At 42.7% G+C, this 15,050-nt stretch overlaps 1 non-coding gene across 1 annotated transcript; it reads left to right on the top strand.

Moving 5' to 3' along the window:
* Nucleotides 1–1,281: 1,281 nt before the first annotated feature.
* trnal-aag (transfer RNA leucine (anticodon AAG)) lies at nucleotides 1,282–1,363 on the top strand. The gene has a single exon. It is a non-coding gene; the product is annotated as a tRNA-Leu (tRNA).
* The last annotated feature ends 13,687 nt before the right edge of the window (nucleotides 1,364–15,050 follow it).

The raw sequence follows: 15,050 nt of genomic DNA, 5'->3' as shown, positions 1-15,050 counted from the left end.
TACTCGTTTACCGTCTGACAAATATCAGGCGACCGCCAGCAACAGGGCTGTTCGGGTTGTCTCATGGCTGGATCAGGTTACAAGACACATTTGGTCTTTACCGATGACACTATGTCAGACTACTACCATGAAATCTTGGTCATTTGGTCTGTCCCGATTCATGATGGCGCCGACCAGTGTGGTCGCCTCGGTTACGCGCGCTCTAGTATTGTTTTTGTGTTTTTCGTTCGTCTTTGGAGACATTACACGAGGGGAGACTTGGTAACCATCAAGGAGGCTACTCCGGACTTTCTTTCATCAACTTTTGCAAATCCGCGGTCTTCGGCGCACGGAGGTGGAGGCGACGCCACAGAGGGAAGAGAGCCGGCATCCAGGTGAAACTCCACATGAGAGGATACAGATTGGGGTTCCTGTCGATCCACCTCGCGAATGTACACTCCCTACCCAACAAAATGGACAAGCTTCATCTCCTGATAAAGACCAGTAAAGACTTCGGATGTTCCGCCGCCATGTGGTTGACGGAAACCCGGCTTTGCGACGCTGTACCCGATGGCGCCGTCATGCTGCCCGGCTTCCATATTCACCGAGCAGATCGCGACATGGAATCATCGGGGGAAAAAAAGGCGGCGGGATATGCTTCTATATCAACGAAAAATGGTGTACGGACGTCACAGAGCTCAACACACACTGCAGCCCGCATTTGTAGTCGCTGTTTTTGAACTGTAAGCCATTCTACTCACCGAGTGAGTTCACATCATACTGGCTGGCGCCTATATTCTGCCTCAAGGTAACACGAACACCGCACTGCTCACGCTCACGAAATTGAAAAAAAAAACAACCCGGACTCATCCCTCATTATTCTCAGAAACTTTAACAAAGCTAAACTCAACCACGAACTCCCGGAAGATATCCCAAAAAAAAATCCAATATGCCAGACATCATTTTGGCGTCGTAGGGCCAAAATCGTTTGTTGTGGCTTATGTCACACTCCAAGAAGTTTTGTCGTTCCTGACATATGTCGGGACACGATCTGGAAAATCGGCTGCGATAGCTAATCGGGCCAATATCAGGGCTAAAATCCTTTTGTTTGATCTCGGCATAAGAAGATTATTCTCTCAGCCAATGAATTGCAGTTGTTAGCTTTAATGATTTCAGAGCTCTGCTTTCCACTTTTTTCATGTCAAGGTTGGCTATGATAGGGAATGCTGGGGATCCCATTTTACTTCCTTGGTCGGGCTTACATTTGCCAATAAAATTCCCCTTACAAAGGTGGGGTTTGCAGGTAGTGTGGCCGAGCGGTCCAAGGTGCTGGATTAAGGCTCCAGTCTCTCAGGAGGCGTGGGTTCATATCCTACCACTGCCAGTTCTATGTAAATATAGTTACTGTCTTACTATTTTGTCATTGGCTCCGACAAGACACATTTGGTCTTTCCCGATGGACAAAATGTGGAAAAACGTGTTCGTCACTGGTGCTCGGGAGAGAACGTTCATTGAAGGATTGTTTGAGGTATGTTCGCGTACTTTTCATACGATACGGCTCGCAAGCAGGCAACAAAACGTTATGTACCCTAGCAAGCGCAAGCACATACGGTTGTACGTAAACATGCCGGCGTTCCGTCAAATCATGCCCTAAAGCTTCAGTAAACATTGGTTTGTGCGTGAGAATAAATGTTAACCACGGCGCACAGTTATTTTGTCAACGGCAAGCAAGGGAGGTGATGCGCCGGTCACAATGCTCAATCCTTCTGGACTCTGTCAAGTTGTGCTGCCGGAGAGTTGTCATTGACATGTCACACTACATGGAAGATATAAAAAAAAAAATCAAATTTGCCAGTTCATTTTGGCGTCGGGCCAAATCGTTGGTCGTGGCTTATGTCACTACAAGAAGTTTTGTCGTTCCTGATCGAGGCATAAGATTATTCTCTCATCCAATGAATTGAAGTTGTTGACTTAAATGATTTCAGAGCTCTGCTTTCCACATTTTTCATGTCAAGGTTGGCTATGATAGGGAATGCCGGGGATCCCATAATTTTACTTCCCTTTGGTCGGGCTTACATTTCCCAATAAAATTCCACTTACATAAGATGGGCTTTTCAGGTAGTGTGGCCAAGCGGTCCACGGCGCTGTATTAAGGCTCCAGTCTCTCATGAGGCATGGGCTTTAAATCCCACCACTGCCAGTTCCTTGTCAATGCTAGTTATTGTCTTATTATTTTGTCATTGGCTCTGACAAGGCATTTGGGACAACAGATATTTTTGGCCACAAAAAAGGTGAGCTCTTTGCCGTTCTGTTTGGGCTGTTTGCTTGTCGCCGTAAAATATTATTTCCCCTGAAAGTGTTTGTCTTAATGTCATTATCTTTATCTTTCACGCTGAACTGTCGTGCCACCTTTATGGGTACTTACACAGTGATTTTAAATTGACAGAACAGTGAATAAATTAAGATTTTTATTTTTTCCCAGTAAGAAGTGAATTGAGGAAAGGGTCACTAACCGTGGGCCTCAGCCAAAGAGTTGACAAGTCTTAATTGCACAATATTTCTCACTCAGAGTAAGATGTTAAATGTATTTTTTCTGTGTGTGCATACTCAGCCCAGTGATGGTAAACACAACATCCTATGAGCAGACATACAATAACAGAAAACGATCTCCAGATAGCAGAGAATGGTTTCGATTCATCGACCTTTGGGTTATGGGCCCAGCACTCTTCCGCTGCGCCACTCTGCTCTCTAGTCATTGGAGTTGCTATGTAGTCTTTTACCGTCTGACAAATATCAGGCAGCCGCCAGCAACAGGGCTGTTCCGGTTGTCTCATGGCTGGATCAGGTTACAAGACACATTTGGTCTTTCCCAATTCATGATGGCGCCGACCAGTGTGGTCACCTCGGTTACGCGCTCCGTAGTATTGTTTTTGTTTTTGTGTTTTTCGTTCGTATTTGGAGACATTACACAACTCACTTACACAAGGGGAGACTTGCTAACCATCAAGGAGGCTACTCCGGACTTTCTTTCATCAACTTTCGCAATTCCGCTCAGTCTTTTCCCCCGAGTTACTCACCGCAGCGGCGTCCGCGGTCTTCGGCGCATGGAGGCGGAGGTGACGCCACAGAGCGAAGCGAGCCGGCATCCAGGTGAAACTCCGCATGAGAGGATACAGATTGGCGTTCCCGTCGATCCACCTCGCGAATATACACTCCCTACCCAACAAAATGGACGAGCTTCATCTCCTGATAAAGACCAGTAAAATCCCACCACTGCCACTTCCTTATCAATATCGTTAATTTCCTACCATTTTGTCATTGGCTCCGACAAGGCGTTTGGGACAATACGTATTTTTGGCCACAAAAAAGTCGAGCTCTTTGCCGTTCTGTTTGGACTTTGCTTCTCGCCGTAAAATATTAGCTCCCCTGAAAGTGTTTGCCTTAATGTCATTAACTTTGTCTTTCACGCTGAACTGTCGTGCCACCTTCATGGTGGTAATTTTAAATTGACAGAACAGTGAATTAAGGATGAATTTTTTTTGTCAGTACGAAGTGAATTGAGGAAAGGGTCAGTACCCGTGGGACTCAGCCAATCAGGTGACAAGTCTTAATTGCACAATATTTCTCACGAAGAGTAAGACGTTAAATGATAGCAGTTCCGCAACATGCTATGAGTGGACATACAATAACAGAGAACAAGCTCCAGATAGCAGAGGAGGGTTTCGATCCATCGACCTCTGGGCTATGGCCCCAGCACGCTTCCGCTGTGCCACTCTGCTCTATAGGCATTGTCGTTGGTATGTGCAACAGGGCTGTTCGGGTTGTCTCATGGCTGGATCAGGCAACAAGACACATTTGGTCTTTCCCGATGACACAATGTCAGACTACTGCCATCAAACCTTGCCGTTTCTGGGGCATACAGTGGCAACACTACTCGACATTTATTCCGATAGCACCCTATCCCCTCTTTTACCATCACTGGGCTTTATCTTGTCAAGTCAAACACTGTCCGAGAGGTGGAAGCAGAAAACGTGTCACCGGTCAACGCGACGGGACACACTCGTTACGATGGTGGCGACAACAACAATGCGCCACACCAATGTCTTGTTTCTGTGTGTGCGTGTGCGTATGATTGACCGTGGGGAGACAAAATGAGGAAAAACTTGTTTGTCACTGGTGCTTGGGAGAGAATGTTCATTGAAGGATTGCTTGAGGTATGTTCACGTACTTTTCATAAGATACGGCTCGCAAGCTGACAACAAGCGTTATGCACCCGAGCAAGCGCAAGCGCATACGGGTGCACGTAAACATGCCGGCGTTCCGTCGAATCATATTCTAAAGCTTCGGTAAACATTGGTTTGTGCGTGAGAATAAATGTTAACAACGGCGCACAAGTATATTGCCAACGGCAAGCACGGGAGGCGATGCGCCGGTCACAATACGCAATCCTACTGGTCTCCGTCAAGTTGCGCTGTCGGAGAGTTGCCGTTGACATGTCACACTCCACGGAAGATATATAAAAAAAAGAACAAATTCGCCAGACATCGTTTTGGCGTCGTAGGGCCAAATCGTTTGTCGTGGCTTATGTCACACTACAAGAAGTTTTGTCATTTCCGACATATGTCGGGACCGATCTGGGAAATCGGCTGCGATAGCTAATCAGGCCGATATTGGGGCTAAAATCATTTTGTTTGATCGAGGCATAAGACAATTATTCTCTCAGCCAATGAATTGAAGTTGTTGGCTTAAATGATACAAGATAGTTGAATAATTTAAACCAACAACTTCCATTGTTGTGGTAAAGAAGGAGCTAAACCGAAAGGCGAAACTCTCGATTTACCAGTCAATCTACGTCCCTACCCTCACCTATGTTCACGAGATGTGGTTCGTGACCAAAAGAACAAGATCCCGGATACAAGTGGCTGAAATGAGTTTTCCTCCGCAGGGTGTCTGGACTTTCCCTTATAAATAGGGTGAGACGCTCGGTCATCCGGGAGGATCTCAGAGTAGAGCCGTTGCTCCTTCACATCGAGAGGAGCCAGATGAGATGGCTGGGGCATCTGATTCGGATGCCTCCCGGACGCTTCCCTGGTGAGGTGTTCCGGGTATGTCCCACCAGGAGGAGACCCCGGGGACAACCCAGGACACGCTGGAGAGACTGCATCCTTCGGCTGGCCTGGGAACGCCTTGGGATCCCCCCGGAAGAGATGGATGAAGTGGTTGGGGAGAGGGAAAACTCCCCCGCGACCCGACCTCGGATAAGCGGTAGAAAATGGATGGATGGATGGATGGCTTCCATGATTTCAGAGCTCTCCTTTCCACATTTTTTCATGTCAAGGTTGGCTATGATAGGGAATGCCGGGGATCTCACTCTTATTCAGTCGGGCTTACATTTGCCAATAAAATTCCCCTTACGAAGATGGGCTTTTCAGGTATTGTGGCTGAGCAGTCCAAGTTGCTGTATTAAGGCTCCAGTTGCTCAGGAGGAGTGGGTTCAAATTCCACCACTGCCAGTTCCTTGTCAATATAGTTAATGTCCTTCCATTTTGTCATTGGCTCCGACAAGGCGTTTGGGACAATAGATATTTTTGGCCACATAATAGTCGAGCTCTTTGCCGTTCTGTTTGGACTGTTTGCTTTTCGCCGTAAAATATTAGCTTCCAAAAATGAGACTTAATGCTCATTGAGGATGAGGAAGATTTGTTGAAGGAAGTGTCAGAGATGTTATGGTCTAAAGGACCTACAGATGTTGGGTTAATAAAAGGAACCTTACCAGTACATATCAGGCCGAAAACTGAATACAGACCATGTGTGAGACAATATCCATTGAAACAGGATGCATACGAAGGCATCAAACCAGTAATTGAAGAGTTGATTGCTGCTGGAGTAATAGTAAAATGTGATGACTCGCCATGCAACACTCCAATATTCCCACTAAAGAAAGCGTCACAATCTGTAGGATGCCGCATGGTGCAAGACTACAAGCGGTAAATAATGCAGTCAATTCAAAGAGCTCCATGTGTGCCTGACCCTTACACTTTGTTGAATACACTCAGGCCAGATGCTACAGTGTTTACTGTAGTAGATATCAGCAATGCATTATTTTCTATACCCATAGATGACTTTTGTCAGTTTTGGTTTGCATTTACATTTGGAGGAAAGAGATACACTTTTACTAGATTGCCACAAGGCGACTGTGAAAGTCCAACGATTTATTCCCAAGTCATGAGCGCTAGTAGGGCTAAATTTCAACCACCAGGAGGAAGTCAAATCTTACTCTATGTAGATGATGTATTGCTGGCATCACCAGACATGGAAACATGTAAAAAAGATACATTAGCATTATTAAAACATCTGGCTGAAGAAGGGCACAAAGTGAGCAAAAATAAACTACAAATGTGCAAACAAGTCAAATATCAAGGAAATAATCTCAGTACAGGAGGAAGAACTATAGTAGAGGATAGAAAGACTGCAATTCTCCAGGCTCCAAAACCTCAAACAAAGAAACAGATTATGTCATTTTTAGGCCTAACAAATTATTGTAGAATCTGGGTTCCAAATTATGCAGAAATCACTGCGCCCCTGAGTAAAATGATGTATGAGGAAGACCTCAAAATGACATCACCCTTAAAGTGGACTGATGAAGCAGAAAAAGCTTTTTGTGAAATAAAACAAGTTTTAGTGTCAAGTACGGCAAGAGCCTTGCAAGATTATAGCAAACCCTTTATCCAAATGGTAGATTGCAAAGGTCATTTTATCACCTCAGTTTTAGTGCAGCAACATGGAAGCAAGATGAAATCAATAGCATATTTTTCTTCCAAACTGGACAGTGTAGCATGCGCATTACCGCACTGTGTAAGATCAGATATTGCAGCATCTATTGCTGTAGAAACAAGTGCAACCATAGTTTTGTTCCATCATCTGATCTTAAGGGTACCATATGCAGTTTCTGCATTGCTTTTGCAGACAAACATGACATTTTTATCACCAGCGAGACATTTATTGTGTATGGCTACATTGTTATCGTAACCACATCTAACTATAGAGAGATGCACAACATTGAACCCACCCACATTGTTACCACTACCTGAAGATGGTACAAAACATGATTGTCAAGAGTTAGCAGAAACAACAGCAAAAAGCAGAAGTGACCTGAAAGATCAGCCTTTAGAAAAAGGAGAGGTCCGATTTGTAGATGGCTCATCCAAGAAAAATGAACTAGGGCAAACACAAACAGGTTATGCAGTAGTGACTAAAGACACTGTAATAAAAGGTTACCATCAAATTACTTAGCTCAGGCAGCAGAATTAGCAGCGTTAACAGAAGCATGTAAAATAATGAGAGGAAAGGATGTTACTATTTACACAGATAGTCAATATGCATTTGCCACAGTACACACCTTTGCACAATATTGGAAGAATAGAGGCATGATATCATCAACAGGCAAATTGGTTACTGTTGGATTTATCTTACCCAACATTATAATGAATAGACACAAAAGGAATGAAGACGCTGGTCTCTTTTTCTCATGAGGAGGGCGCATGGGAGATTGTTCAGATTACAGCCTCTCAACACGCTCTAAACAATCTCTCCCGTCGCTCCTGCATTTATTTGAAAATAGGGAGGTTTCTAAGTTTACAAGACACAACACACTAAAGGGAGGGTTTCAAGGTGAAAACATGGCACCAACACCTGCCACGTTCCGGCCACGTCCTTCTCTCTGATGATTCCTGCTGAGTCATCTTCTTGAAGGCGAGACATCTTTCTTTCTAAAAATTGCCCATAATACTCATGCAAGCTAAGCAAATAAATGATAACTTCTACAATATATCTAACAGTTACACATGCAGAACTCTTATCAATACTATAAGAAGCAGTGCAGCTGCCATGGACCTTAGCCATCTGCAAGTGTGCAGCACACACGTCAGGCACAGACAGTGTCTCCCTAGGGAATGCATTTGCAGATAAAACAGCTAAAGAAGCAGCTGCAGGACAGACACATGTGTTAACAATAGAAGATAACACAAATTTTGACAAAGACACGTTAAAAAACATGCAAACACAAAGTCCCAAAGCTGAACAACAACTTTGGGGAAAAAAATGGCGCAAAATTTCAAAATGGCATTTATGTATGACCAAATAAAAAAACTATGCTACCAAAAAATCTACACAAATGGGCTGCTATATTGAATCATGGTGTAACACATGTCTCAACAGGAGGGATGGTGGGGTAGATACATTAACATGATACCATTTATGGTTTTAATTATTATTCAAAAATTTTTTATAGGGCATGTTTGACATGTGCAAGGCACAATCCACAAGGTAATTTGAGACTACGTAGAGGACGCTTCCCTACACCACAATACCTGTTTCAAATTATCCATATGGACTTTATAGAATTAAACCAAAGTGAAGGGAAAAAAAATATTGTTTGGTCATCTTAGATGCCTTTTCAAAATGGATAGAAATCTTCCCAACCAAACATCCAGATGCATTGACAGTGGCAAAAGCACTTTGTAAGGATATCATTCCAAGATATGGTATTCCTGAAAAAATATACAGTGATAACAGTGCCCATTTTGTTCACCAAATTGTGAAAAAGATAGGAGTAATGTTTCACATTGATCGAAAGAATCATTGTGCTTACCACCCTCAAATCGCTGGATTAGTTGAAAGGATGAATGGAACAATAAAAAACAGACTAAAAAAGTACATTGAAGAAACAGGAAGGCCGTGGACACAGTGTTTGGAATTAGTAAAGTTGTATATAAACATAACAAGTACTTCAGGGCTAACAGCCTATGAAACATTGTTTGGAAGGCCTTATAAAATATCTCAATTTAAGAACCCATGGGAAACAAATGATGAATCTAATTTCGTTGACTACATGCGTAAAATGTTAGAAAAACAACAAGCACAAAAACAAGGTGGTGAGGATCCTTTTTTGTCTCCCAGCAGGACGCCAAACTCGTGGAGCCGGGAGACTGGGTTCTTGTAAGAAGTGTAAAAAAACGAAACATTGGTACACACCTAGGTGGGAAGGCCCATTTCAAGTATTGTTGACAACCCCCACAGCTGTAAAGATAGCAGAAAGGTCAACTTGGCTTCATTTGACACATTGTAAAAAGGTCATTTCGGTTGAAAACTCCGACAAGGGAGGTGAGCAAAAGTCTGATAATAGGGTGGTCTCAAGACGTTTAGAATCTGGGAAGACCCGAAAGTCAGTGAAGATTTTATAAGACACCAAACTAAAGTAGAGGGGATATTTCAACCAGAATGACCCCTAAGTGTTTAAAATCAGCTATTGGGTGTTGGATGTCAACGCTATCTGTTATTTTGATTTTTTTGTTTGTATGGTATTTGTGGGAACCGCCCAAGGTTAAACGAACAGACCATAAAGTAACCACTAAACCCTGACACTTACACAGGGTTAGTCATCAGAATCAGAATCAGAATCATCTTTATTTGCCAAGTATGTCCAAAACACACAAGGAATTTGTCTCCGGTAGTTGGAGCCGCTCTAGTACAACAAACAGTCAATTTACAGAACACTTTGGGGACATAAAGACATTGACAAAAAACAATTGTGCAAAAAGATGCAGAGTCCTCTAGCACTTAGAGCAGTTCGAATGACTAATATTGCAATAGTCCGGTGCAATGACCATTGTGCAAAGGGCGCTGAGACTTCAAGGAGTGTATGCGGTTTAAAGTGACGAGTAGTGTGATAATCTGGGACAATGTTGGTTGTGCAAATGTTAGATACTCCTCAATCAGTGTGCAAATGGAGCAGATGGTACTCTGGCATGAGTGGCCAGGATATGCAAATAGTGCAGCATGGCGAGACAACTACAGTGAGTGCACGAGTAATACATAATTGGCCCCACAGAAATGTAACAACGAACTCAAGTCAAAAAATTGCCAGCATGTTGTCATGGAATTGTAGGTTAGATGTTTAAGAAGTTGATCGCAAGAGGGAAGAAGCTGTTGGAATGTCTACTAGTTCTAGTTTGCATTGATCGGTACCACCTACCTGAGGGAAGGAGCTGGAAGAGCTGGTGACCGGGGTGCGGAGGGTCCGAGAGGATTTTGCACGCCCTTGTCTTAGTTCTGGCAGCTGTGGCGAAGGATGCCTCCTGAAGTCCACGATCATCTCTACAGTCTTGAGCGTGAAGACTCACGTATGAAGGTAAAATGAAGGAATACTCTGGTGTTGACACCTCCATCTGGAACTCCGGGATGAATGCCTTTGGAAAATACAAAGCCGTGGTGTCCTCTATTTTGGTATCAATCGCTGTTTTTACAGCAATTTTGACCTTGTGTGGATGTTGTTGTATTCCTTGTCTGCGTTCTCTCATTAATAGATTGATAACACCAGCAATCTCACCCATGGAACCAGATGGCTCAAATGTATCCTTTACTTGGTCCTGACCTTGAAGATAATGACAGTAATGATGATAATGATGTGTATTATGAGCTGATTTATTTCTAGATCCAGGTGACTATGAATAAAGATTAACATTGCCTCTGAGTGTAAATGTATTTGTTTTCATAAAAATGATCCTCCAGTCGAAACTCTAATTGAAGTGACTGATGTAAGGTGATGTGAGAATTTGAGTAAATATGTGATAAACAGAATTTGAGACTCTAAATTGCCCGTAGGTGTGAATGTGAGTGTGAATGGTTGTTTGTTTGTATGTGCCCTGCGATTGGCTGGCAACCAGTTTAGGGTGTACCCTGCCTCCTGCCCGATGACGGCTGGGATAGGCTCCAGCACGCCCGCGACCCTCGTGAGGAGAAGCGGCTCAGAAAATGGATGGATGGATGTGATAAACAGGAGGGAAATGTCAGAATAAAAGTATATAAGTTATCTCATGTTTACTTTATCCTATTTCAAAGCATGCATTTAGCAGTATAATGTTGATTGAGTATAATGTTGATTGTATCATGTAAATTGAAGTTGTCTGTGAGTCTGTTTACATGTTGCTGCTATGTGCCCTCCCAACTTTATAGCAGCAACAGCTGTGTAACTGGGAACCGCCCTAAGAAAATAAAGAGAGAGGGATAGGTAAAGTGTGTTCAGAGCGGTAGGAGATTGTAACTGCGAACAACTCTAACCGTTCTCCTCGCGAGTATAAAAAACATCTCTTGTCTTCCTTCCTTGTTTATGACATATTCTAGGTTGTTTGAACTTGACACTGCTCTATCCGTCTCTCTCTCTTCTCAACCTGTCTCTCTTTCCTCTCCCTCTCTCCTTGATGTCTCTCTCTTCTATATCTCTCTTCTCTCCTCTATCTGTTCCTATCTCCTCTAACTCTCTCTCCTCTATCTATAATGTGCAAATATGTTGCCTGAACAGGGGACTCGAACCGTGGACCCTCAGATTAAATGTCTGGTGCTCTACCGACTGAGTTATCCAGGATCAATAGTCAATGACGGAGTGAGGTGAGGAGATGAGGTGTCAATTAAGCGCAAGAAAATTTACTAAACAGGTTCTCGAAAGACAGAACATCAGATTAAAAGCCTGGTATGCGAATGACCGAGATACCCAAGGTCAAAGTGAGAGTGTGTGGTGTTTCAATGAACATGTGGTGGGTGTTTTGAAGTGTCTGAGTGAATGTACCTACATGATATTTAGTGAACAACGTCTTAAGAATTATGTCACCTGAACAGGGACTTGAAACCTGGACCCTCAGATTAAAAGGCTAATGCTCTAATGACTGACATCCAGGATCTATAGTAAATGAGGGAGTGATCTGAGGAGACGATGTTCAAATTAAGCGCACGTGAGAAATTCGACTGAATGAACAGGTACTCGAAAGACAGAACATCAGATGAAAAGCCAGGTATGCTTCTGACTGAGAAAACCAAGGTCAAAGTCTGAAAGTGAGAGGCGCATCGATGTTTTGGGTGTTTTGAAGTGTTCAAGTGTCTGAGTGAAAGTACCTGCGTGATGTTTAGTGAACAACCTCTTAAAAAGTATGTCGCCTAAACAGGGCCTTGAACCCTGGACCCTCAGATTAAAAGGCTGATGCTCTACCAACTGAGCTGATGAGGGAGGCAGTGAGGTGAGGAGACGAGCTTCAAATTAAGCGCAAGCAAGAAATTTGACACTGACTAAAGAGGTACTCGAAAGACAGAACATAAGATTAAAAGACTGGTATGCGAATGACCGAGATACCCAAAGTCAAAGTGAGAGTGCGTGGTGCATCGATGAACATCTCTCTCCTATCTCTCTCCTCTCCCTTTCTCCTCTCTCTTCTCTTCCTGTCTCTCTCCTCTATCCGTCTCTCTCTCCTCTATCCGTCTCTCTCTCCTCGATCTCTCCTCTACCTCTCTCTTCTATATATCTCTCTTCTCTCCCCGTCTCTCCTCTATCTGTCTCTCTTTCCCTCTCTCCTCTATCTCTCTCTTCTATATCTCTCTTCTCTCCCTATCTTTCTCCTCTATCTGTATCTCTCTTCTCTCTCTCTCTCTCTCTCTTCTATATCTCTCTCTTCTCTCCCTGTCTCTCTCCTCTTATCTGTCTCTCTCCTCTATCTCTCTCTCTTATATATATATATATATATATCCTCTATCTGTCTCTCTAAAGGTATATTACCTCAAGAATATGCCGAACACGACAAAAATGCAGCCGATTCCATAATACTGTATGTCCTATTTGACAGGCTTCAACTTGAACCTTTAGTTGGACCGGCCAGACATTACATGTGAACAAGAAATGCAAGAAACAAGGGTGGTCGAATATTTGCTTTCCCATTACTTTATAGTGACAGGCATAACAATTACACGTATTATTCAAACAGCAAGCTCAAACTGGCTTCTGCAGTGTTGCCAGTTACCTTGAAAAAGTCACTTAGTTCCTTTACTTATTACTTTGAGCTGAAAAGTAACTTAGTTCCTTGACTTTCAGCAGCCGTGACGTCAGCCGTGCAGCACGTGAAACCAGACGAAGTTGAAAGTTCTCACTTTGGAAATATTAATTATATTAAGTATTGCAAGTCCTTCAGTGAGACAGTCCTTACCCTCCATGACCAATTTATGACCGCACACTTCCATATGAATAATTAACCCACTATGCATTGCGCATTTAACACGCCAGTTCAACTGTGTTCTTAATGTGTTAATAAAAAAGTAACAAATACACTTTTTACGAAGGTGTTGGATTTATCTCACCAAACATTATTATGAATAAACACAAAAGGAATGAAGACGTTGGTCATTTTACTCATGAGGAGGGCGCATGGGAGATTGTTCAGGTTACAGCCTCTCAACACGCTCTAAACAATCTCCCCCGTCGCTCCTACATTTATTTGAAAATAGGAGAGTTCTACAAGACATAATATTCTAAGCATTAAGACACAACACAAAACATAGGACCAGACGACACCTGTCCCGTCCCCGACCACATCCGATCACGTCCTTGGTCAAGGCGCCTTTCCATCAAATGTTGCTGAGTCATCTTCTTGAAGGCGAGACATCTTTCTATCTAAATATTGTCCATAATACTAATGCAGGCTACTAATGCAAAATACTAATGCAAGCTAAGCAAATAAATGATAACTACTAAGATATATCTAACATTTCCCTCCTGTTTATCATGTATTTGCACAAATTCTCATATCATCTTACAGTCACTTCATTTCGATTTTTAACTGTAGAATCATTTTTATGAAACAAATACATTTACACCCAGAGTAGATTTGTCATACATGAATGTTATAGTTTAAACATCGTAATCATCTGGATCAGGAAACAAATCAGTTAAAGCATAATCATCATCATCATCATTATCATCATCATTATCTTTATTATCAAACAGTAATGGATACATCAGCTCCATACGGTTCTCCATGGGGGTTATGGCTGTGGTGATTAATCTACTGATTAAAGCTCGAATGCATGGGATACAACAACATCCACAAAATGTCAGAATGGCTGCAAAAACAGCAATTGATATCAATATTGGTGAAATTAGGGTTTTATATTTACCAAAAACGTCCATCCAGCTGTCCCACAAAGAAGTGTCTACCCCAGAGTGGCTCTTCATCTTGTGATTGAGGGTCCGTAGACCATCGATGGCTCTGGTCAAGCTGCCATCCGCAGCAGTATTGTTTGGAATGTATGTACAACATTGTTCTCCAAACATACCACAAACACCTCCCTCTCTTGCGAGGAGCATGTCGACAGCTATGCGATTCTGGAACGTCATTAAAGAGGTAGCCTTGAGCTGCTCATGTACAGCTTCCAACCCACTCTGAGTCCAATTTCCTAATCTCTGTACATTGAAGTGGATGTAGTTTATCCTATCAACATTTTTATTAATCGTACACCACCAGCATATGAAAGACTCAAATCCTCCTGCAACTTGGTCAGCCAATTTGTATTGATTTGGAACCCCACGAGGAACACCTATGGCGTCGATGTACGTCGGATTATTTTGCCCCTGCCAGGACAAATCTCTTTTTTGTCTATGTTCTAGATCAGACAAAAACATTGGTGCCCTTTTCATTAAATCTTGAACAGGGATAGGGTATACTGACACATGCAATATCAAAGTGACAATAGCACACAATCCAGATATATCTTTAGGTAATCTATCAAACAGTCTATCATCTCCGCACCACCACCAGATGTCGCTCCGTGATACTGGCATAAAATTTGGTCCGACTTTTAAGGTTACTTTACACTGTGTGTCATTCAGTGGTCCTAATTTTTTGCCTTTACTAATCATGTTTATACAAGTGAAATTATTTGGTGCTACTAGAGTAGAAAACATCGGTTTGTTTTTATCTGCTTCTGTTACGGGATATATACGATCCCATGATTTACATCCCTTAGTTGGTACAGTAGCGTTCATTAATGGAATAATACAATTTTGTGATAATTGTGCCGGAACTATTCGCAACAAAGGCCTTGGACCCATGCAAACCACACAATCTTTTTTTGCTACATTTGCTGCTTGTTCCACCAATAGTAACCAATTGTTATTTTGTCCTGAAACTCCTGTGACTACAAGGAACCAATCATCAGTAGTTATTTTGTTAACCATTAACATGTGTCCACCTTTC

Source organism: Phycodurus eques, unplaced genomic scaffold (genome assembly GCF_024500275.1).
Source record: "Phycodurus eques isolate BA_2022a unplaced genomic scaffold, UOR_Pequ_1.1 contig_24, whole genome shotgun sequence".
NCBI classification, from domain to species: domain Eukaryota; kingdom Metazoa; phylum Chordata; class Actinopteri; order Syngnathiformes; family Syngnathidae; genus Phycodurus; species Phycodurus eques.
The sequence above is the reverse complement of the archived record's forward strand: the minus strand, read 5'-3'. Positions and strand labels throughout refer to the sequence as shown.